This window comes from Mastigoproctus giganteus, chromosome 5 (genome assembly GCF_048544385.1).
Source record: "Mastigoproctus giganteus isolate SK-2022 chromosome 5, ASM4854438v1, whole genome shotgun sequence".
NCBI lineage: Eukaryota > Metazoa > Arthropoda > Arachnida > Uropygi > Thelyphonidae > Mastigoproctus > Mastigoproctus giganteus.
The window spans coordinates 72,416,381-72,441,167 of NC_143579.1; the positions used below are offsets into that span (position 1 = coordinate 72,416,381).

The following is a 24,787-nucleotide window of genomic DNA, read 5'->3' on the forward strand; positions in this document are numbered from 1 at the left end:
GATCATTGCCACCTAGTGGTTCTTTTAGCTGCAGATTCTTAATGCAAGAAGAATAAGGATGTAGAGCAACTGGAATGAATACAGAGAAGGGCAATGAGATTGGTGAGGGGAACAAAGGGATGCTCTTACCAACAAAGGCTTAAGTTCTGCAAATTGTAGCATTTGGTGAATAGGCACCTGCAAGGTGATCTCATTGAGGTATAAGGCTTTGAATAGTTTGAGCAAGCTCAATGCTGATGGGATTCTTCCTCTTGCTAAGACTACATACATGAGGGGGCATAAATTCAAATTGAGGAAAGGTAGTTTCAGAATAGATGTGTGGAAATTTGCCTTTAGCCAGTGTGTGGTTGATTGCTGGAACAAACTTCCATCTGTATTTGTGGAAGTTGATAACTTAAACAGATTCAAGGAAGAGCTGGACAAACGTTTGGAGTGAATGGATAGGTGAAATGGGAAGTTTTTTTTTTTTTTTTTGGCTGATTCTGTATAAGCTTGCTTTCTTTCATCATATGCCACTACTAATGCTAAAGTATTCAAGGTGGCTATGTGGAGAAAATTAACCTTCACACTTATGAAGCTGCAAAATGGCTTTTGAAACTAATAAGCATACTGCATAATTTCATAGTCCTTTGTCTTATAAATGCCTAAAATCATTTTCACAACACATCTGAAAGCTAACCAAGACTGACTTCACCTCTTTCTGACACACAAGTTGTGAAATTACCATCTTGCAGAAGCTCTTTGATTTATGAAATTTTTTTCTAGAATTTTTTTCCTTCAACTGCAAAAAACTTTCTTTCAGGGGCAAGATCAGTCTTATTTTGCCTCCTTTCCAGTTCAGCTTTGGTCCTGCTGTCCCATTTTCCCAGAAGAGCAAGGAATTGTGTAACCTGATTGTTTGTTCAAGAAGTATGGTTAACACTTTAAAATGACCACAAATTTTCTACTGTGATCAATATTTCACCTATCCTAATAATAATTTTAGACCGTCATGAGTTTCCTTTAAGTGTATGGAATAGGTTACCAGATATGAGGATAATACCTGTTGTGGAGAGAACATTTAAGCTTGTCAGTAAGTTGTCATTGAATCTCCACTATAATAGATATGTAAAAACCAATGTACTGATTAAACTATTCACATCAGTAGAACAAAACAGATCTTCCTTTGAAAGAGAGAAGAATTATTTTTATCATTACCTATGCTATTCTCTGGAGTTCCAGATTATTTTTACTGAACCAAGGGCATGGGAGCTGTGAATTTTTTTTGGTAGATCCAAGTCACATACCAGATTGTTTAACTTAGCTTTTATAAATCATTGTGTGATCTTTGATGTGGCTTCCATTTCACCAGTACCTTTAAATTTACTATTCTTACTTGAAGAGCAACCAGTTTGTGCTTAAAACATCAAAGTTCAGAGGTTTAGCTAGAAGTGATACATCTTCACTGTGAGAACAGTATATTGATTTTTATTGCGGCTTCATTCTTGGTGCAATAGCCTGAAATACTGCTATATTCATGTGCAATTGTATGTGTTGTTGCTGGGTTCACATCACACTATAGGTACATCATATGCAAATGATTTTCCACCTTCCATTAACCACTGTTAACACAATGCACTATGACAGACAATGATGTGCCCATGATGTCTTGGTTATCAACTCAAACACTAAAATAAGCATGATGTGATTTTGTGTAGGACAGCAATTCTTCAAATCTGTTGCTGTTCTATAAAATTTTCACAGATGCAGCATAAGGAATCAGGATTGTTGAAACAGACTATACAGAATTTTGAAAAAAATTTTACATCAATAATATTCTATATTTATAAGATATATATCACTTAATAACATTTTGTTTAATGACACTTGAAAATTATTACAAACATTTGATTTGTGGCATCTTAAAAATGAAATATTAAATTTCATTGCTTCAGTGTTGCAATGCTCCTCACCAAACTAAAGCATCATTTAAGTAAGTAGAAAGCTATTTTTACTGAAATGAGTCCAAAATGCTCACGAATGGAAGAAGTTAAGACATCGAAATGTGAACTGGAGCTTGGAGAAAACTTTGTCTCAGTTGTATCCAAACGTATCTTGAATTGGAAGAACCAGCTCATTATATACAAACATATAGTGGTGGAGATAGCAAGACAGTCTAAATTGGATTCTATTGAGGAGGCTGATGTAGTCATTTCATTTGTATCATACGGTGAAGATTTGACTACTGAAGAACTGCTTGAACTTAAAAAAACCAAAGAATAAAAGATAAGGCTGAAGGAATGCTAATGATGCAGCCAAGGCTTGATTAAAGTGATTCAAAGGTTGCAGGCCAGCACTATTACTGTAATAAGCAAAGATTTTTTGGGTTTAATATATATATATATATGTGCACCAGAGGCCCAGTTATGTAAATCTGGCATTGGCTGAAGCCCCAAAAATTAATAGTGATCAAGTACATGTCAGAAGACTTATATCCATTTATAAGCTATAGGAGCTATTTTTGCTGAGAAAGATGAAGACAAAAAGGAAAAGCAGCAGAACAGGGACACAAAAAAATAAAATATAGTGCATATGAATGCCACCAGCTATCATACAAAGAAAGAGTATGCAACTTTGAAAGACCTCAACCACGTGCACACCTACAACAGAACAGAAGAATCTTTGTCTGTGACTAAGATTAATAAGAATAACAAACATTTTTGCCGTTTTTTTATTCATAAGATTTCCTTTCTTCCATGCTTACAGGACTAATATGGATGGCTTTGCATTAAATAAACCTGCAATCTACAAAGTTTCAATCTTCTTTTGTTATTACACTATTATATAGCTAGATTATTATTATCAGTTTATTCAAGTCATATTTCTTTCACTATTACTGTATTACACTGTACTCTAATGAATGTAAGTTAAAATAAAAGAGTAGAATGACATTACGGTGAATGCAGAATAAACAATATGATAAATGAACACACTACACCCTACTGTTGTATCATAATTGAGATTAATGATATTAAACAATCATACATTTTGGAGGGATTTGCCTCTTATCATGAGAAAAAAAAAAATATAATTTAATAATAAAATATTAATCAATTTTCAGTGCAGATACAGTACAATCTTCTTCCACGGAACTGTTGAAGGGGGATCCTGGGTGATTTGTTGCTGTGTAGCATGAGGATTTGTGGAAGGAAGTCCATACTTTACAGCCAGCCATGCTAGATGTTTGGGGGGGGGAAGGAGAAACTCATGGAGTGTCCACTTCAACTGCTCCTAGATGATTAATAGACACAAACTGTGCTACTGCTTACAGGTCATTTTTTCCTGTAAATTCTAACAGAAACTGTAGGTGGAGGAGTAAAATTGTGGGAAGATTTCTCTTAATTTAAAACAAGGTGAGCCATGTGGAATGAGAGGAATGGATATCCTGCCAATGTTCCTTTTGTATATGGAAGGATTCCAAAGTGGCACTATTTTTGGTATTCTGTCTTGAATATGGTTCTCACTGAGAAAGTAGTTGGCAGTATCACTTTGAACCACATTCCCTCTGGTAGTATGGTGCACATGCTTGTCTATCCCCGTTTGTGGCTTCTGGAGGCATAAAAGTCTGCATAAATAGACTACATCTCTCATATCATTGAGTAGAGGAGAGTTGAAAGAACAGAGGATTTTTTTCAGGTTCCTGTTGTCAGTGAACCTCACTTCTACATTATGCCTCCTGGTGATCCTTTTTAACTATGTCTCCTATTCCTGGATGGAAGGGAGATATAAACTGTGGATGATGAAGGTCAATAAGGGAGAGGGGAAATGAGTTGAAAGTTCCTGATTGTGTTTATAACTCTGTTAACGTTATAAACACATAAATAAAAATATTTTTGATGGTGGTTAGTTGTTCTTGATTGAGGTCATCTGGGCAACCTACTCTTAGTGCCCTGAGAGCAATTTGCTTTATATTTCTAGTATGTACAGGGAGAAGCATGATTAGAATTATAATTTAGCATGTACATGGTGTCTATATGTCTGCAATACACTAATGTATTTCATCCATTGTTAGGTATGTTGATGATAACGACATTCCGAAAGTGTAGGTTTTGTTGTTGTTCGTTTAAATAGAATATTTTATTATTATTATTATTATTAATAGTAGCAGCAGCATATAATACACAAGGAAGCAAGCTGATACATAAAACAACCACTACTCACCAGAAGGTGGTTTGTTCCAAGGATCAATTACTCTCTGGCTGAAAGTAAATTTTTACGCATCTATCCTACAATCCCTTTTCAATTTATGTTCCCTTGAGTATGTTGTCCAAGAGAGAGTAAGAATACTATCATTAAGTTTACTCAACCCATTTAAAGCTTTAAACACTTCAATCAGGTCTCCTTGCAAGCACCTAGTGTTCAAGCACTGCATGCAGCTCTTGGAAACTTATACACTCTTAAACCCTTACTCTTACCACAAAAGATCGAAGTCTTTTGTGGTAAGGGTAACCCTTTCAGTTCTTGACTTATCCGACTGCTCTTCCTTGCATCCATTCCCAGAGAACCACACCTTTCTTAAAATGAGGCTTCCAGATCTGTATGCAGTACTCAAGATGTAGCCTGACCATTGCTTTATACAATGGGATAATCACCTCCTTGTCCCTGCTGGCAAAGTGGCTCTATTTTGTTGACAAATCCCCACAAGCTGTTATAGCAGTCTGTCATCTGTGCTGCTCAGAGAACTTCATATTGCATTGCACAATTCCACTAGGTCTTTTTTGTTCTCCACCACCTTAAGTGTGGTACCACGTAATTCATATGTTATTTTGAGGTTAGTGCTGCTCATAAGCAGTTCCTTGCATTTCAGCGTGCACCAGGTTGAACCTTGGTAAGACGAGTCACAATCACTGCAAGAAATGTTTTGTAGTAGGTCATTTACTTGTGTAGCGAAAGAGGAAAGGACTGAGCTATTGTTCAGTATAGCATGTAATTTTGATTTTGGTCTGGCCACAATTTTAAATTCGATATCTTTGTTCGTGCCACTGTTCAATGTATGGGTCAGAAATAAAGTAATTTTTTATGTTACTATCATTGGTCGGTGTAGTTTTTTGTATCCTATTCTTAGCTTGTACCCTAATTTGGTTTATTGTAGCAATCATCACCATCAGCCATTTTCGATCCACTGCAGGATGCCTTTCCAGTAACTTTCCAGTTCCTTCTGTTTTGTGCAATGGCCATCCATTTACTACCCACAAACTCATGAATTTCATCTACCCATCTCCATTGTTGTCTTCCAGGTTTTCTCCTAGCTCCTCTTGGTTACCATTCTATTATTTTCTTAGTCCATCTGTCATCATGTCTTCGAGCTATGTGTCCTGCCCAAGACCATTTTAGTTCTTTAGTTTTGATAAAAATGTCCTTTACTTGAGTTTGCTACCTAATCCATGTGTTTCTCTTCTTACCTAACAGTCTGATTCCCAATATAATTCGTCCATTCTTTGCTGTGTAGCTCTCGGCTTCTCTTCCATTTTTTTTGGTGAGTGCCCAAGTTTCACTTGCATAAGTCATGGTAGGGAGTAGACATTGGTTCATTATTTTACGTTACAGACAAATTGGGATATTGCTTCTCAGTATGTGACTATATTCCCTGAATGCTATCTATCTAAAATTTATTCTTCTCTTAACTTCCAGCCATTTATCATTATTACAGCTAATGACTTGTCCCAGATAAGTATATGACTCCACCTTTTCAATTACTGCTCCTTCAATCATTATATCCCTTTCTGTGGCATACTTGTTCATCATTACTTTTGTTTTAGCCATATTCATCTTTAGTCCAAAATCCTTACTAACTCTGCATAACTGATTAAGATTTTCCTCTAATTTTGTGGTCATAAGCCACAATCCCAAAATGTCATCTGCAAATCGTAAACGGTTTAGGTACTCTACTTTCTATTTGTTATTTTTGTTATTTTTTTAGGAGCATTAGCAACTAAGGCCATATTGCTCCGGGGATATGCGGTGGTCATTCCCTGACCTTTCCACATCCTCTGTATTTGGTGGGCACGGGCTCGAACCTAATCAAGAAGCGTGTGCTACGCACTGCTGCTCCTGCCCGCCTGGCTAGTGAGGCGCCTGACTACTTTCTGCGACCAGTCTAATCTTCTGAAAGCTTCCTCAAGGGCAGCAGTAAACAACTTCAGAGTTATTGTCTCCTTGTCGAACTCCTTTCTCAAATTTAAATTTGCTACTGTCTTTGTCTAGTCTAATAAAGGAGGTAGCATTCTCATATATTTTCTTCAAAATCATAATAAATGGGGTATCTATGCCTTGTCTTTTCAGTGCCCGAAACATTGCCTTATGCTGTATGGAGTTAAATGCCTTTTCATAATCCACAAATGCCAGGCATAACGGTGCTTTATATTCATTTTCTTACTCCATTAGCTGTGATATTATGTGAAGGTGATCTATAGGTGAGAATCCTGTGCTAAGGCCAGCTTGTTCATTCATTTGATTCTCACCAAGTATTCTTTATAATCTATTTAGTATTAGTAATGGCTGCATGGTGCAAGAAAGCCTATGGCTTACGCTGCACCAGCCAAAAAAAAAAAAAAAAAAAAAAAAAAATCCAAACAAAACAATGATAAAAACAAAAAAATAAATAATAATAATAAAAAAAAAAAAAAAAAGGGAATTAAACCTATCATCCTATGCGCTTCCCTTACCCGAAAGTACTATCCAGATGACCTTTGAATTTCCCCAAACTGTCGGCCTCTACCACCCATGAAGACAACTTATTCCAGTAATTTATAACTCGCTGGCTAAAATAAAACTTCCTGCAGTCCAATCTAAACAGTTCCCCCCCGTAACTTGAATTTATGTACCCCTAGTCCTAGCATCATTTATAATCTTGAAAATTTCGTCCTCATTCATTTTACTGATGCCTCTCACAGCCTTAAACACCTCGATCAAATCTCCTCTAAGGTGTCTGGTTTCTAAACTCTGCAACCCGCATATTCAAAGTATTTCTTCATAAGGACGCCCTTTTGCCGATTTCACCAGGCGAGTTACCCGTCTTTGCACCCTTTCAAGAAGCTCAATGTCTTTCTTTAGGTGCGGTCTCCATACTTGAACACAGTATTCCAAGTGTGGTCTAACATAAGCCTTATATAATGGGATTATCACGTCCCTATCTCTACTTGCAAAAGTTAGATAGATCATCGATAGGACATCATGGGCCTTCCTTGCAACCTGTTTACAATGCTCAGAGAATTTCATGTCTGACCGTATCGTAACACCCAAGTCCCTTTCCTCCAGTACTGGGTTTAGTTGAACTAGTGAATAAGTTATTTCGGGATTACTGTTTCCCAGGTGTAATACCATACACTTTGTTGGATTAAAGCATAGCTGCCATTTTTCTGACCATTCCTGAAGTCTATCTAGGTCTCTCTGAAGAAGCTCAGCTTGACAGTGATCATTAACTACTCTACCAATTTTAACATCATCTGCAAATTTAGACATCACGCCCTCTATCCCTTCATCAATGTCGTTTATGAAAATTAAAAACAACGGTGGTCCTAATACTGATTCTTGGGGAACCCCACTTCTTACATCAACCCAATCTGAGGAATAGCCATTTATCACAACCCTCTGCCTCCTGCCCTGAAGCCATCCTTCTATCCATCTAAGGATTTTCCCAGTGATTCCAACCTGTTCCAGCTTATAAAGCAACCGCTCACGTGGGACTGAGTCAAAAGCTTTGCTGAAATCTAAATAAACAATGTCGAAATTATTCCCTAAATCCAGCTCGTGAGTGACCCTTTCGAAATAGCGAACCAGATTTGTTAAACATTATTTTCCCTTTACAAAACCATGCTGAGTATCCTTGAGAGTTTCAATTCAGTCCAAATGATGTTGAATTCCACCCTTGATCATTGCCTCCATGATTTTCCCTACTACTGAAGTCAGACTGACAGGTCGATAATTTCCAACTTCATTTTTAGAGCCACCCTTATGTATGGGAGATACATTTGCACTTTTCCAATCCAAGGGAATCTCCCCAGAGTCTAGTGATGCTCGCATAATTAGCCTCAATGGTTCAATGCACTTGCTTGCCGCCTCCCTTAAGATTATAGGGTATATTCCATCAACTCCAGGAGCCTTACTGGTCTGTAGGCTCGAAAGTTTTTTCATTAAATAATCTTGCGAAATTTCAATATCATTAATTATTTTTTAACTTTGCTCCCACAATTTCCCATTCCCATCTGTTAGTAATGACCCTTGTGAACAACTTGTAGATGTGGGATAACAAGCTAATTGGCCTATAATTTCCAATTTCTGATTTATCTCCTTTCTTATGTAGCAAAACTATGATTGCATCATTCCACTCCTTAGGCATCACACCTTTTCTAATGCATTCTGTGAAGAGTCTTGCCAGTTTTTGTGTCATATCTCTTCCTCCCAATTTTAACAAATCTATGGTAACTTCATCTTCCCCGGGGCTTTCTGACTCTTCATTTCTTCAACACATGTTCTACCTCATTAGGAAGGATATTGGGTATGTTGCGTGTGTTACTAATTTGTGATCCATCTTCCCCACTGCCGGCTTCATTCCCTCACCCTTTGTATAATTCTCTTTAGTAGTCTTCTGCTATTTGAATTATGCCTTCTCTGCTATTTATATGTACACCATCACTATTCTTCAGTTTGTCCACACTGCAATTACTCACCAATGTATATAGTTTTTTAATGACCAAACTAATAGCAGAGAAGGCTGCTTTGACTGAAGCCAGGAGGTGGGGAGGATCTGGTTAAGTAAGCATAATATATGAGGTTTAGATTGTGTGTGTGAATCAAACTTGACAAAAACTAGTAACAAATGCCTCAACAACAGATAACCCATTTCACATCCAGTTTTACCATAACTTATGGCAAAAAAAAAACAAAAAACACACACCTTATTCTTGATCAGATGAAGGGAAATATACCTAATATTATTGTTACATCTCATGCACACCAATGAGGCCACAATCAAGATTAGTCAACTGTTTACAGTTTTTTATATATATATATATATTTTTTTTTTTTTTTTGTTCAATCTCACTGAAGTAATAATTCATGCATTTTAGATATAACTGAATTATCTCTAGATTGCATAAATAAGTTTTATAAGTGTGTGAAGCTGACTTATGACTTACCTACATCAGGATCTCACTGTTCCTGAATGTGTCTGTAAATGGAGAGGTCAATGTCCTATAGGAAAGGGAAAGGAGGAGTTACATTCCCAACTTATAAGATAGTTCAGTACTGTATGTATTAATTATTATATATTTTATACATATTGTCTGGCCATTAACCTTGAAAATGTACACTGAACAGAAAAATAATGTCATCTGATTGTAAAGTTTGTTCAGATATTTTTTAATAATATTAATTGAAGCTTTGTTAGAATCCTAAATTTTTAATGTATGTTTTCATATTATTTTATATATTATTATTTTAAAGTAAAATAATAAGAGAAGTTTACTTCAATATAATATGTAGAACACTTTTGTATGATACTCTCCAGCAATTAAAACAAAAAAATCTAAAATCTTACATTACAGTAAAAAAAATAATTAAAAATCAATCTAATGCAATTAAAAATTAAATAAATTAATTAAAAGAAATTTAACGAAAAAATTACAAAACGATTTTCCTTCCTGAAGCTGATAATGCATCATACGGAAGTGTTCTATGTATTATATTGAGGTAAACTCCTCTTATTATTTTACAAACATTGCTATCACAACATGGAACATATTGAGCATCACTGATTCATACTATCATATATTATTACAGTATAGAACTATATCTAAAAGAAGTTTCAGACTTACTTGTTTTTACTATTTTATATTATCATTTAATAGCTTTGTGACTAAAGTAAATTTAGAGCAAATGGCTTAGACATATGTGAGCTATATGGACCTATAAATACAAATCTATCTTCATTTTCATGAAGTTTGCAACAATTGTAAGACAGTTATTAAAAAAATCCAAAGTTGATTTTGAACTGGTTCAGAGTAGGAAGCCTGCTTCTTGGTCCCTACTGTAGTCAAGCATTGTAATCTCTGCCAAAGCTATATTGGCCACAACTTCTGCTCATCTATACTCCCACCTCTGTTAAAACCTGATATTTCTGTTGTACCCTCAGCTAAAGATAAAGATGATTTACTAGCATTCTACTTTTCTAACTCTTGTATATTGATGATCTTGGTAAACTGCCTTCTACCACACCCAATACACTGCAATCAATGTCTTCTGTGGTCTTCCGACAGAAGGATATTAGAAAAATTCTGAACAATCATGCCAAGAAAGCTCCAGGTCCTGATTGTATTTCTCCACTTGTTTTCAAAACCTATGCCTCTGAGCTTGCCTCTGCTCTGTGTTGCCTTTTTACACTTTATTCCACTGGTGTTTTCTCTTCTGCTTGGGAATTTGCTCATATCTAGTCAGTCCCTATAAAGGGTTAGAAATCTCTTTGCCTAACTAATGCCCTGTTGCACTTACCTCTACCCTTTCCAAAGTAATGGACAAATCCATCAACTGCCAACTCTTAAATTATCTCAAAACCTTCCACCTGATCAACAATTGCCAATACAGGTTTCATCAGAGTAGTTCAACTGGTGATATATTGGTTATGTTACTCATCTTTGGACAAATTTGATGGAAAAGTTCGGTAACTCAACAGTTGCTTTTGACATTTGTAAAGCTTTTGCTTGTGTTTGTCATAAAGGTCTTCTAAACAAGCTCCCATCTTATTGACTGCTGACTGTTTTTTGCAAGTGGGTATCTGGTTTTCTCTCTGACCATTTGGTGATGTTTAATAGTTTTGTCTCTAATATTTTATCTGATGAGCACACTAGCCCAAGACCTTTTGCTTTGTTGCTAGGTGATCAATTTAGGCTTGTTGAGAGTGTTGATAACGTCTTTTTAAAATTTTCATTTATTACTAAGCATATACATTCCAATTTTATGGAAATTGTCTGTAGGATATTAAATAAATAAATAAAACAGAATATAATAATAAATATTTATAGAAAGATATATACAAATATATATAGGAATCACAAATTGTATTTCACTTTACACTGCCTTTAAATTTGAAAAATTTGCTTTTCAAAAGCTTACACAAAAAAAAAAAAAAACCAAGTAAGAACCCAAATCCAACAACAGTGCGACCAAGCTGTAAACAGATTTTTCAATCTAATACCTTTCAGCAGTATGTGATGTAGAATGGCTGCATAATTCCACTGTGTTGGTGGTGGGCAAAGCAGTATTGCTACTATTCAGCAGCGATGTACTTCTTACTCTGCCGAAAAATTTTTACATGCGAAATATGATAACCACACCTGGTAAGCTGCCACTCAAATAATACGCAGTATTACTTTGATAGACTCATTTAAACACTCATGTATCAATCAGAAAAAAAAGGCAAAATGTTTATTAGTATACACATTTTAGATATACATCACATTACCTGCCATATTTTAATAACATAACCTGTCCTTTCCATTACATTTGAAAAGACAATATTAAGAAAATGCAATGGATTTCGTCAGATAACCTAAACATGATGCTGAATAGACAAGCAAATTTGCAACATGATAGAACAGCATTCTTTTCTGCCCAAGTAAATATTTATGTACACAATAATACATAACAGAACCAATCAAATAAATATTTCATGCCATCTGGGGATCAGCTTACTGGATCAATATGTAGTGATCATAGGGAGTAGAGTTTTTCCTGCAAGTTACTCTGGTTTTTTCAGATGGCCCACAAAAAAGACCATATGATTTAGAATATCACTGTAACTGCCATACTATGACATAGGTAGTTAATTCATCAAAAACTTTTAGGAGCAAGTTAACGTATTTCACATGGAAAAATTTTTACAGTTTCGAGAAGTGTATTATTGTAAATGTTCACTTATGAACATTTACAATAAGAAATGTACCAAAGCAATACCACCTGTCATTTATCCATGCCATATGTAATGCTTTATGGCTACTCAGAGCTTTAAGAAGTTCCTGAAGCTATGATAGCTTTCAGGAACCCAAATAAAGAAAATTAAATTATTGAAAAAAATTTCAGCGATTCGCCACTGCTTCTTCCTACATAATGGAACTACAAATGCTGTAATACAATGTCTTCTGAAATATCAATCGGTGATTGTTACTTTTTGTTAAATTTGTATCTGAAAAACACATAATAATTAGTAGAAATGTTAAAATTTAGTTGAAAAAATCTAGACGAATGCTAGAGTTTATATACATAAGAGATGTGGTTGATGCTAAAGCTACCAAAGGGCTTCATGCATACAACTAGTAGAATCGCAGAGATAGACAGATTTGTGAAATTGGAATTAAAAAAAAAAAAAAAAACTTGCAAGTTGCAACAGTTTTGCATGCATAAAACCAGAAAGCAAGTTTGGTAATTGTATAAATTATCTTCAAGCACTCCTCTCAATGTCACATTACTCTTCTAATGCATAATTTACACCAATAATGAAAAGACTGATTATACAACATTGGCTAATAGCAAAAACTATTAAAATTGAAACCAGAATGAAAGACAGTGAGATGTTCTAATTTAATCTAAACTGAGTTAAAAAGACGCATACCTTATCTGATTGAGGTAGCATCTGCAATTATATATCTCTGCAGGTAGCGGGCAAAGTATAAAACCCAAAGAGAAAACTTTGGGATGTGTGTAATAAAGTAGCGAGCACTCTCATATAGGGAAAACATGTATGCCACATGTTCAAATTGATATGATGATGCTGCAAGATACAAAATGGTTGTAAACTGCTGTATCTGACTCTATATGATCATCTGAGTATAAACAGAAAATTTATTTTATTTATTTAAAAGCTTGCCAGTTAAAAAATCTGTCAACTGGTGAGGAGAAGCAATATTTACTGTGGATGACAATAGGATATTTATTGAAATATGAAAAATGTGTGATTGCATTCACATTCAATATTTACAGTATATCATTAATTTACTGCAAAAATTAATGTGCTGAAAATTATATTTAAAATCAGTATGAAACTACGTTACACAGGAACTATATCATGTGCAGAGGCATATCCTATGTCATAGCACCAGGGACCAGCAATTGAATTATTGTAAATGTTCACTTCTTCCCATTGAACCAGAGACCAGCAATTGAATGGTCAATCACAAAAACATATTGATTGACTAGAATAGTCAATCGCAAAAAAAAATTTGGTTGATTGAGTGCCAGAGAATGTGACAAACTGAATGGCACATAGCAATACTTGGTAGACAATTTTTAGAGTTGAAAAAACTAACATCAAAACATCCTAAATGAACCAGTAATGTCGAACAAGGCTCATTTCACCTTTCTGAGTTTATAAATGAACAAAACTGTTGTTATTGGGTACAAGAAAATCCACGTAAAATGCATAAAACTCCTCTTCATCAGCTGTATGATAACTGCATGGGATGATGTTCATCCTTCAGTGTGACCGAACTGTGCTTCTTTGAAAGTGGCCAAAAAACAATGTTACAGTTATTACATAATGTAACAGTTACAATGGAACTTTACTGCACCATGGGTACCTCCGTAGCCAGGAGCAGCACTGCGTAGCACATGCTTCTCGATTAGACCGGGGTTCGAGCCAGTGACCACCAAATATGGAGGATGCAGAAAGGTCAGAGAATGACCTTAGTTGCTAATGCTCCTAAAAAAAAAAAAAAAAGCTTCCATACTCTTCAAATTTAATGGCACCTGATTTCTTTTATGTGGGGAATGTTGAAAAGCACAGTTTCAGTTAACAGCAATTCAAGATCTGAAAATTAAAATCTGGAAACAAATACTCGCTATTTCTCAACAGATACTGCAAATGGAAATTTATTGTACCATATTACGTGGCACAGTGTATCAAGGACAACTTAATAATACTTAAATACATGGCGCCTCTGTAGCCAGGTGGGAAGGAGCAGCAGTGTGTAGCACACGCTTCTTGATTAGACCAGGGTTCGAGCCTGTCACCACCAAATATGGAGGATGCGGAAAGGTCAGGGAATGACCACCACATATCCCTGGAACAATATGGCCTTAGTTGCTAATGCTCCTAAAAACCAAATAACAAACATACAAACTTAAATACATAAGAAAGGTCTTTAATACATAAGAAAGGCTAGCTTATAATTATCTTCCAGTATTTTTAATATATTATGTTAAAAGCACATGATCTCTCTTGATCTTTCCCTCACCAACATCCCTTCAAAGTATAGCGTGAATGTTAATGGTTGTTTAGGTGTCTCATATCACAACCTGGTAACAGTCTCTTCCCCAATGCAGCCCTCTTCTCATGGCAACTTTTGGTATGGTATCTTCTGACATTACAAGAAAGAAAAATAGAACGATCTTTATTTCTATTATTCATTTTAAATCTTCTGATTCTCACGTTTGCTCAGATCATGTCATTTAAGTTATTCTTGGGGATGATATTAATTCAAGTGATGATATCCTTTAATCCACAATCTAGCCTAAAACATCATCCTTATCTAAACCTTTGTTTTCCAATGAATGTGTTAAAGCTGTTCAAGACATATTGAAATTGGCATGTATCGAAATCTCCAGTTTTGATTTCTGCATACAATAAAGCTGGCAACAATTGCAAAACAATTATTAATCAATCCGATTTCAATTCCAGACAGTCTAAGAGCAGAAAACTAGCTTCTCAATACAAATAGTAATCAAGAATGCCGATCTCTTGCCAAAACTATTGGGTAACAACATCCATCCATGTATACTCCAACCTTTGTTACAACTTGATGGCTCTATTGTACCTGCAGCAAAGGATAAGGCCAACTTACTTGCATCCTGCTTTTCTTTTTACTCAAGCATCAAAGATCTTGGTAAATCACCTCCTACTATACTTCACTCAATGCAGCCTGTAGTCTTCTAGCAGAAGGATGTGCTAGGAAGGATGTGTTAGAAGAATTTTGAAACTACTGATGCCAAGAAAACAAGGCCCTGATGGCATTTCTCCATGCTCTCAAAACCTTTTCTCCAGAGCTTGCTCTTTTTATATGTTATTTCTTGACACTTTTTTATTCGATTGGTGTTTTCTCTTTGGCATGGAAATTCTCATATTCAGCCAGTTCCTAAAAAAGGATAACAAATGCATCCCTTCCCATTACTGTCCCACTGCACTTACCTTACTCTTTACAAAGTAATGGAGAAATCCAGCAACTGCCAATGCTTAAACTATTTTAAAATATTCCATCTAATCATGATCACCAAAATGGATTCCAACAGTGTCAATACATAGGTGATATACTGACTCATATTTGGAAAAATCTGATGGAAATGTTTGAAGATATTCAAGCAGTAGCCCTTGACATTTCTATAGCTTTTTTTAATGTTTGGCATAAAGGTCCTATAAACAAGATCCCACTTTGTGGATAACTAACTGTTTTACAGTGGTTAGCCAGCTTTCTCTCTGCTTACCATGGGTGATGGTGGATGGCTCCAATCCTCCTGACCTCAACTAATGCTGGTGTTTCCCAAGGTTCAGTTCTTTCACTCACTCTTTTCCTCTTGTGTATTGATATCTTTCACTGACAGAAATCCAATCCAATCCATAATTTGCTGATGATAGCACACTATTTTCCACTTTCTAGTTTGCAAACTTTTGTACTGCCTACACCATTCAATTTCTCAAATATCTACCAACAATTCCTTACATAACAATCTCCAAGTAGTAGCAGTAGCAGTAATGGCAAATGATGCAAGAAAGCAAGCTTATACAGCATCAGCAAAAAAAAAACCTACACAGTTTACCCATTCGCACCCTCCAAGAATTTGTCTAATTCTTCCTTGAATTTCTTCAACCCATCCACTTCCACAACAAAAGATAGAAGCCTGTTTGAAAAATCAACCACCCGCTGGCTGAACTTCTGCACATCAATCCTACAATCATCCTTCCTCAATTTAAATTTATGCTGCTCATGTGTGTATTCCCAGAAAGAAGTAGTAGTAGTGGCATGTGATGCAAGAAAGCAAATGTATGAGCTTATGCAGCATCAGCCAAAAAAAAAAAAAAAAAAAAAAAAAAAAAATCACACCATTCCCTCCAAATGCCTGTCCAGTTCCTCCTTAAATTTATTCAACCTATCAACTTCCACGACAGATGGAAGTTTGTTCCAGCAATTAACCACCCGCTGGCTAAAGGCAAATTTCCGCACATTCAATCTACATCTGTCTTTTCTTAATTTGAATTTATGCCCCCTTAGGTTCGTAATCTGAACAAGTGGAAGGATCCCATCAAAATTCAGCGTGCTGAACCCATTCTAGGCCTTATACACCTCAATCAGATCATTGCGCAGGTGCCTAGTCTCCAGCCACTGCAATTTGCAGAACTTAAGCCTCTCTTGATAAGAGGATCCCTTCACTAATCTTGTTGCCCTTCTCTGTACACGCTCAAGTAAATCTACATCCTTCCTAAAATGAGGCCTCCAGACCTGTACGCAGTACTCAAGGCGTGGCCTGACCATTGCCTTATACAGAGGGATAATCACCTCCTTTTCCCTGCTAGCAAAATCCCTATATATCATTGACAAAACCCCATGACCTGCCCTGGCAGCCTGTCTGCATTGCTCAGAAAACTTCATATCTGCCTGCACAATTACTCCCAGGTCTTTTTAATTTTCTACCACCTTAAGTGTAGTACCACACAGTTGGTACGTTTCTCTGGGGTTACTTCTACCCATATGCAGTACTTTGCATTTGTCAAGGTTAAACTTCAGTTGCCACTTCTTAGCCCATCTGCCCAAATTATCTAGATCCTGTTGCAGTAGCACACTGCCATTACTGTCATTAACAACAGTGCCAACCTTTGTATCATCTGCAAACTTCTACACTAAGCCTGATATACCTTCATCAATATCATTGATAAATATACAAAACAACATGGACCCAACACTGAACCCTGTGGGACTCCACTAAAAACATTAGTCCAAGTAGAGCAGCACCCATTGATTACCACCCTCTGTCTTCTCCCACTTAACCATCCTTTTATCCATTGTAGCAACTTACCCTTAATACCATTCTGCTTCAATTTGTACAATAGTCTTCCATGCACAACAGTGTCAAAAGCTTTCCTGAAATCCAAATATATGATATCAAAATTATTTTTTTGCATCCAGTTCCTTTGTAACCACATCATAATATCCTATCAAATTTGTCAGACAAGACTTTCCCTTAACAAACCCATGCTGTGTCTGAATTATTGCTGCAGTCTTGTCTAGATGATCCTGCAATGCATCTTTAACCAGCGACTCCATTATTTTACCCAGAACAGAAGTGGAAGAATGTAATTCATATTCAGCTTACTCAATTGATTCAAGGCTTTAAACACCTCAATCAGATCTCCCTTGCAGGTGTCTAATCTTGAGATGCTGCAATTTGCAGAACTGAAGCCTTCCTAAGTAAGAAAACCCTTTTGTTTCCTTCACCAGTCTCGTTGCCATTCTTTGCACCCATTCTAGCAGTTCTACATTCTTCCCAAAGTGAGGTCTCCAGACCTGTATATAGTCTCAAGATGTGGCCTAACCATTGCCTTATACAAAAGGATAATCACCTTATCACTACTAGAAAAGTTTCTGTATATCATTGACAAAACCCAGTGAGCTGTCCTGGCAGCATGTCTGCACTGCTCAGTGAATTTCATGTCTGACTGCACAATTATCCCAGGTCTTTTTCATTCTCTACTACCTTTGTTACAAACACCTCAATCAGACAATTGATAAGTTACTCTGGAATTACTGCTACCCATATGCCAATATGTGTAGCAGTAATGGGCTGCTACCCATATTGGCATATGGGCTGCCTTTTCTCAGTCCATCAACCCAATTTTACTAGATCTTGTTGCAGTATATCACCCTGATGACTGTCGTTAACCACGCTGCCAACCTTTATATCAAATGCAAACTTAGACATTAAGCCTGAATATGGAAAATAACAATGGGGCCAGCACGCAGAAAATCAAAAATTACTTACCTAAATAACTGCCAAGCGAATGTAGGTATTAACAATTAAGAGTCTGAGCCCATGGGGAATTCTGCTAAAAACATTAATCCACAAAGAGCAGTGCCCATTGATAACTACTCTATCTTCTTCCACTTAACCATCTCTTTATCCATAGCATTGCCCTTAATGCCACACTGCTCCAGTTTGTACAGCAGTCTTTTATGTGCAACAGTATCTAAAGCCTTACTGAAATCTAAGTATGCAATGCCAAAATTATTTTTTGCATCCAGTTCCTTGGTCACTGCATCACAGTAACTTATCAGGTTGGGTAGACAAGACCACCCCTTAACAAATCCATGCTGTTATTACAATATAATTGCATGCCTGTCCAGATGGTCCTGCATTATTTCTTTAACCACTGATTCCATTATTTGCCCAGGAACAGACGTTAAGCTAGCGGGTCTGTAATTACTCATGTTGCCTTTGGTTCCCCTTTATGAATTCGGGATACATTCACACATTTCCAGTTCATAGGAACCCTCCCTGAATCCAAGGATACTCTCATAATTATGGCAAAGGGTTTGCTTACCTCCTTTGCTGCCTCCCTTAATATAATGGGATAGATTCCATCTGCCCCAGGTGCCTTTTTTATGTCCATCTTCAACAATGCTCCTCCACTTTCCTTTCAGTTATCACAAAATCATTTAGCTCCTTGTTAGAGTTTGATAAATTGCTGGTATCTCCTTCCCTAAAGAATTCCTCATGTGCGAATGAAGATTTAAAATACCTATTTAATTTATCCACAACCTGAGCAGGGTCATAAACAGTTAACCCATAGATATCAAATGGCCTAAGGTGATTCAACCCCTTCCTTCTACTGGTAATATAAGCATAGAAGTCTTTGCTGTTATTCTTTGCCAGAGACTTCTATAATTTGCCTTGGCTTGTCTAACCACCTGATAATTTATATGCATCCCATGCACTTTTCTTCTCTGCCATGTGTCTCAATAGTTCATCTGCGATCCATTTAGATCTAAGCTTTGAACAGTATTTCTTCGTTGGTATGAAAATCCCAGTAGTTTCTTTGATTATATCTCTGAATTTAGAATTTGCCTAACATCATCAGTTGAACCCACTGCACAGAATTTAAAAACTGTCTGAGACTACTGTAGTCACCCTTATGAAAGCAAAAGCCTTTCTGTTTACCGCTGAAAGTACTTTGTCTTTAATTAAATTCCACATTATTACACTGCGATCGCTGCCACCCAGTGGGTCTTTTTACCTGCAGATCCTTAATGCACAATCACTGATGATAACCAGAGCAAGAGTATTGCTTTCTCTTGTTGCCTCTCTAACATGCTGCTGTAGAAAACAGTCATCTAGGAAATCTAAAAAAGTCTAATTAGTATGTGAGTGACCAACCCACAAATTACAGTCAACATTTGGAAAGTTAAAATACCCCATTATGAGACAGTCTGATTTACTAGCCCACTATTTCTTTGTATAGACTTTTGGTATACTCATCATAGTCATTAGGCCTATAAACACTCTGGCTCTCAATTTTGTTTTTCCAGTGATTATATCAACACCAAACTCTTCTAATAGTTTGGTGTTGATAAGTTTCAGTTTCATATCAATGGAAACTGACTCAACACCCATGTCAACTGGACACACTTCCTTAGATTTAATATGCTTCTTAACTAAGAGCATAACTGCTCAACCTCTCCTGTCTGTCTTTCCTATATGCATTATACTCCCCATACTCAAATTCAGCATCACGTATGTCTGAGTGACATAAGTGGAATGTTTCCACTATTCCTACAATGTCTGCATTTAACGATTTAATCAGTACTTCAAATTCATTAAATTTATTTACAATGCTCCTAGTATTAGTGTACATGCAAGTATACATATTCTTGCTCTTAGTTACCCTAACACAGCCCATGTATTTATATGTTCCATGATGACCCACAGCAGGGCCTGAAGTCCCAGACACCTTGCTTTCCAGGCTGTTGCATGTACCAATAGTAGCAGTGCAAAAATCACTTTCTCCTTTGCCTGCAGCTCTAGTTAAGCTACTAGGTAATTCTCTGATAGGGTAAAGAAAGCTTAGCTAACTTCAATCCTTCTAAAACTTGGTTTTGAAAGGCATTTACTTCCCATATTCAAATGGTCATCTTCGATGACAATCAGAATTTTAGACAAGATTACAATCTCTATTTGGAATTATCCTGACTTATAATCTGTATTGGCATAAACATGCCACAATCACTGCTTTCTCCACACTAAAAAATGGCATTTTTTTTTTTTTTTTTGCTCTTGGCATTACTTTTCTTCTCAAAAACTATTCACCCTATACAAATCTCAAGTCTGTTTTACCATGGAATATTGTTTCTACATTTGGAGCAGTGCCTCTCAAGCTTCTATATACTCTAATCAAGTAAAGAAGCAGGGTACTAGTTCAATGCAGGTATTGAATTAGTTTTGGAAATAGTGCTCGCACTGGATTTCAAATTCTTTCCTATATGGTTGTAGGTCAATGTTGTCCCTCCTGTAACAGCACAAGCTTTGTCACAAGAGGGGGTACCATTGTTCCCTGGCAGTACAGTATGTGAGCATTATTTTTCGAACTTCTAAACCTCTATTGAAAAAGAGGGCTGTTGGGTTAATTAATGATCCATCTCTTACAAAGTCACTTCACTCTCTTTTTCACAGACGTTGTTCTGAATTAGCATTTGTAATTCCTCCATTCTATGTGAAACCAGTCTAAACATGTCTTAGCCATTCAGTATCCATTTACTATCCAACTTCAAACTCACAGAACCAACTATTCCTCTTTTTCATTTATCCCTTCTTCAGTTCTCTGAAACAACCTTCTTTCACATGTATTTCCCAAAAATTACAATTTACAGAAATTAAAGTCTAACATTAAAAAGTAACTTCTTGTTGGGGGTTTTATAAAAAAAAAACTTATTTAAATGAAAATGATAATAAATGATAGTTAAATGATAACAAATAGACTTTAGTAAGAAAACAATATAGACAGAAAAAATAAGCCTATAGTCCATTTGTTTTAACTTCACTAGTACAGCCCTGACTATGGCAAACAGGATAATATTCTTTGTTTGGGTCAAATGTTCAGTATTACATTGTTTGATTGTATGGTGCTTGTATAATGATGAAGCTGTTGTGGGTGTATCATTTTATGAGGGGGGGATCTGTTTAGCTGCCTGTATGGTCCCCACAATGAAGCTAGTCCTGCAGATCTCTGGAAGTTTCCAAGATGTCATATATGGAACCTGAACTTCTATCCTCTTCCAGTCATGGGGGGATTGATGAGGAGTGGTTGTGAATGTGTGTATGGGAAGAAAGTTAAAGGATGGAGGCCAGTTACCTTCTCCTTGGGCTATGCTGAATGGTCCAAGCTTCCACAAATTCTCAATTTCTTCAGTCATGGTCTATGTGGACTTCTGGGGGCAAGACTGGTGGCTTTTATTCTAATAAGCTGTATGTTGTAGTTGTTCCCCCCACCAAGAACAAACAATTAAGAGAATTAACAAAGAGCAAGTTTTGGAACAGGTTACCAATGCAGTATCTGTTATTTGTTTCAAATAACAGATACTGCATTTTAAACATCAGCCTTTCAGTGATGTTTAAAAGTACAGTAGTACTTTTTGAGGAACCTTGTGGATAAATAAGTTTGAATATTAATTTGAATTAATCCATTGGTGGTCACTATTTTGATGGTCTTTCTTTCCTGCCTTTTTTTTTTTTGTGTGCTATTCTGTTTTGATTTCACTATAAAACCATTATATTCAATTTAAAGTAACTCAGTGGTGAAACTGAGTCACCCCAGAAAATTACTTTCCCAAAGTAAACTTTTGAATAAACGTCTCTGAATAAAAGTAAACGTCTCTATTGAACTGAGTGAAAATAGTTCTACAAAGCAGGCAATATTAATATGCAACTACCAACAGACTAAGACCAGATTATTTTTTTTTTTGGCAGTTGAAATACTGGCAATTAGCAAATACTATAGTCAAGGGACCCTAAACTTTCATTTTTGTAATATGAAATCAAAAATCCAAAATTTTGCATGCCACAACTGTGGAAATTGCAGGATGCTGCAGAGTACGATTTCATTTTAAAAATATATTATCAAAAATTAAAACAATAATGCAAAGGAGCTTGCCCCATTGAACAGAAACTGTGTCACATTTGGAGTAATCTTGGTGAATTTTAAATGCAAGTCTGGTTCTATGCAACTATGCATTTCTTTTTAACAATAAGTGAAAATTCAATTTCATGCAGATATGTCAAATGGTAATAAAAAGTTAGATCATTCCATGATAAGTGAACATGAAAAATGACAAATTTTCATTTTTAAATTCATTATGAAGTCCTCATCACACTAAAGTTCTATTATTGATTATTTTTGTTTTTGGTATACAGTATTCATATAACACTCTGCAGCATCCTGCTGTAGATAATCCAATTTACTAATCTAAAGGCATTAGAAAAATTAAACAAACAAAATGAAATCTAAACCAAGTATACCTGGTCTACTTAGCTCATGTACTCAGCTCAATAAATAGTTTTCTGTACTAGTTATGAGTTGTGAGCTACAGTCACCTAATACAACTTTGAGTCTATATCAATAAATTCTGTAGGTCTGTATTTGTAAGAGAATACAAACTTGACTGAAATTTGAAAGAAAATTTTAAATCATCCAGGAAAACCAAAAAAGTTGACAGTTATGCTGGTGTGATAAGATTAAACAGGACCTTGTGGTGGAGTCTTCTGGCCTCAAAACTAAAAGGCAGATTAATTTACTGAACAGTGTTAAAACTAGACTTCAACACCATTTATCCCTTTGTGAAAATAGTGTTGCAGCCCATTGTTAGCAGAACACATTATACAGTGACTTCTTAATTTACGCAAAGGTTACATGTTCCAGAATGTATCATGCAATTTAAATTCAAGCGTAATGTAAATAATCACCTAAAAATTTGATAATAGGCCTATGAGAGTAACTCTCGCATCTAGGCATGTATAACTAATAGCATAACCCCTCCTCCCTTCCTTTTAGGAAGGGAGGAGGGGTTATGCTATTAGTTAAGAAACACATAAAATCCAAGGAAGTGAAGCCAGTCGACATCGCTGGACAGTGCAGTGTCGAGTCAGTTTGGTGTAACATAAGCATTGGGAGATCAAAATTGAGAGTAGGAGTGTGCTATAGGCCTGATGAGTATAATAAGAAACTGTACAGAGAAATAGAGTGGGCCAGTAAATCAGAGAGTCTTATAATGGGGGATTTTAATTTCCCAGATATTGACTGGAATTTGGGGGCTGGTCACTCACACACTAGCAAGGCTTTTGTGGATTTATTGGATGATTGTTTTTTACATCAGCATGTTCGGGAGGCAACTAGAGGGAGTAATACTCTTGATTTGATTATCAGTAGTGATTCTTCATGCATTAGGAATCTGCAGATAAATGAACCACTAGGTGGCAGTGATCACAGTGTTCTGAAGTGGGAGTTACTCAAAGAGGTAACTACCATTAGGGGTAGAGGGAAGGGGTATTGCTTTCGTAAAGGCGACTATGATGGACTGAGACAGTATATAAATTCTATACAGTGGGATCAACTGATGATGTTACCAACAGAAAATTCAAAATGGGAAGCATTCAAAGAACTTATCTTGGAAGCTACTAGGCTTTACATACCAACTAAGAAATATTGTTCAAGGTTTAGGCCTAAATGGATGTCAGATGAACTAATGAGGCATATGGCAGAGAAGAAAAATGCATGAGATACATACAAATTAACATGTAACACAGAAGCCTATGATAGATACAAGTTGATCTGTAACCAAGTTACAAAGGAGGTTAGGCAGGCGAAGGCAGATTACGAGAGATCCTTGGCAAGGGATGCGAAGAAAAACAGCAAAGAGTTCTTTACTTATGTAAACTCTAGAAGGAAGGGGATGAATCAGATTGGTCCACTTGATATCGATGGGTCAACTGTTGATGAGCCTGCTCAGGTAGCTAACAAACTAAATGAATATTTTGCATCGACATTCACACGAGGAGTTATTCAGCGAGGGGAATGACAGAAGTGTATTCAACTCTAGCAGTAAGCTAGAGAATCTTGTAATAACTGAGAGTAAAGTGGAGGAGAAATTGTTGAAGATAAACATAAGAAAGGCACCTGGGGTGGATGGGATCTATCCAGTTATATTAAAGGAGGCAGCAAAGGAAGTAAGCAAACCCTTAGCCATAATTATGAGAGCTTCCTTGGACTCAGGGGAGGTACCCATGGACTGGAGATGTGCAAATGTGACCCCAATTCACAAGGGAGGATCAAAGGCTGACACAAGTAATTATAGACCTGTGAGTTTAACTTCTGTTCCCGGAAAATTAATGGAGGAACTGGTTAAAGAAGCACTGCAGGATCATCTAGACAAGACTTCAGTTATAGCTCAGACACAGCATGGTTTTGTTAAGGGGAAGTCTTGCCTGACCAATTTGACTGGATACTATGATGCAGTCACAAAAGAACTGGATGCAGGGAATAACTTTGGTATTATATACTTGGATCTTAGAAAGGCTTTTGATACTGTTGCACATGGAAGACTGCTGCACAAATTGGAGCAGTGTGGCATTGGAGGCAAATTGCTGCTATGGATAAAGGGGTGGTTGAAGGGGAGAAGACAGAGAGTGGTAATCAATGGACACTGCTCATCGTGGACTAATGTTA

General features: G+C 36.4%; 1 protein-coding gene across 1 annotated transcript in view; it reads right to left on the minus strand.

The window, feature by feature from the left end:
* The window catches only part of LOC150085483 (mitochondrial nicotinamide adenine dinucleotide transporter SLC25A51), an 80,189-nt gene that overhangs the window by 13,568 nt on the left and 41,834 nt on the right, over nt 1–24,787 (minus strand). The window contains exon 2 of the mRNA XM_090374576.1: nt 9,177–9,231. The gene's annotated coding sequence lies outside the window, so the exon portion shown is untranslated. The remainder of the gene's footprint in view (nt 1–9,176; nt 9,232–24,787) is intronic.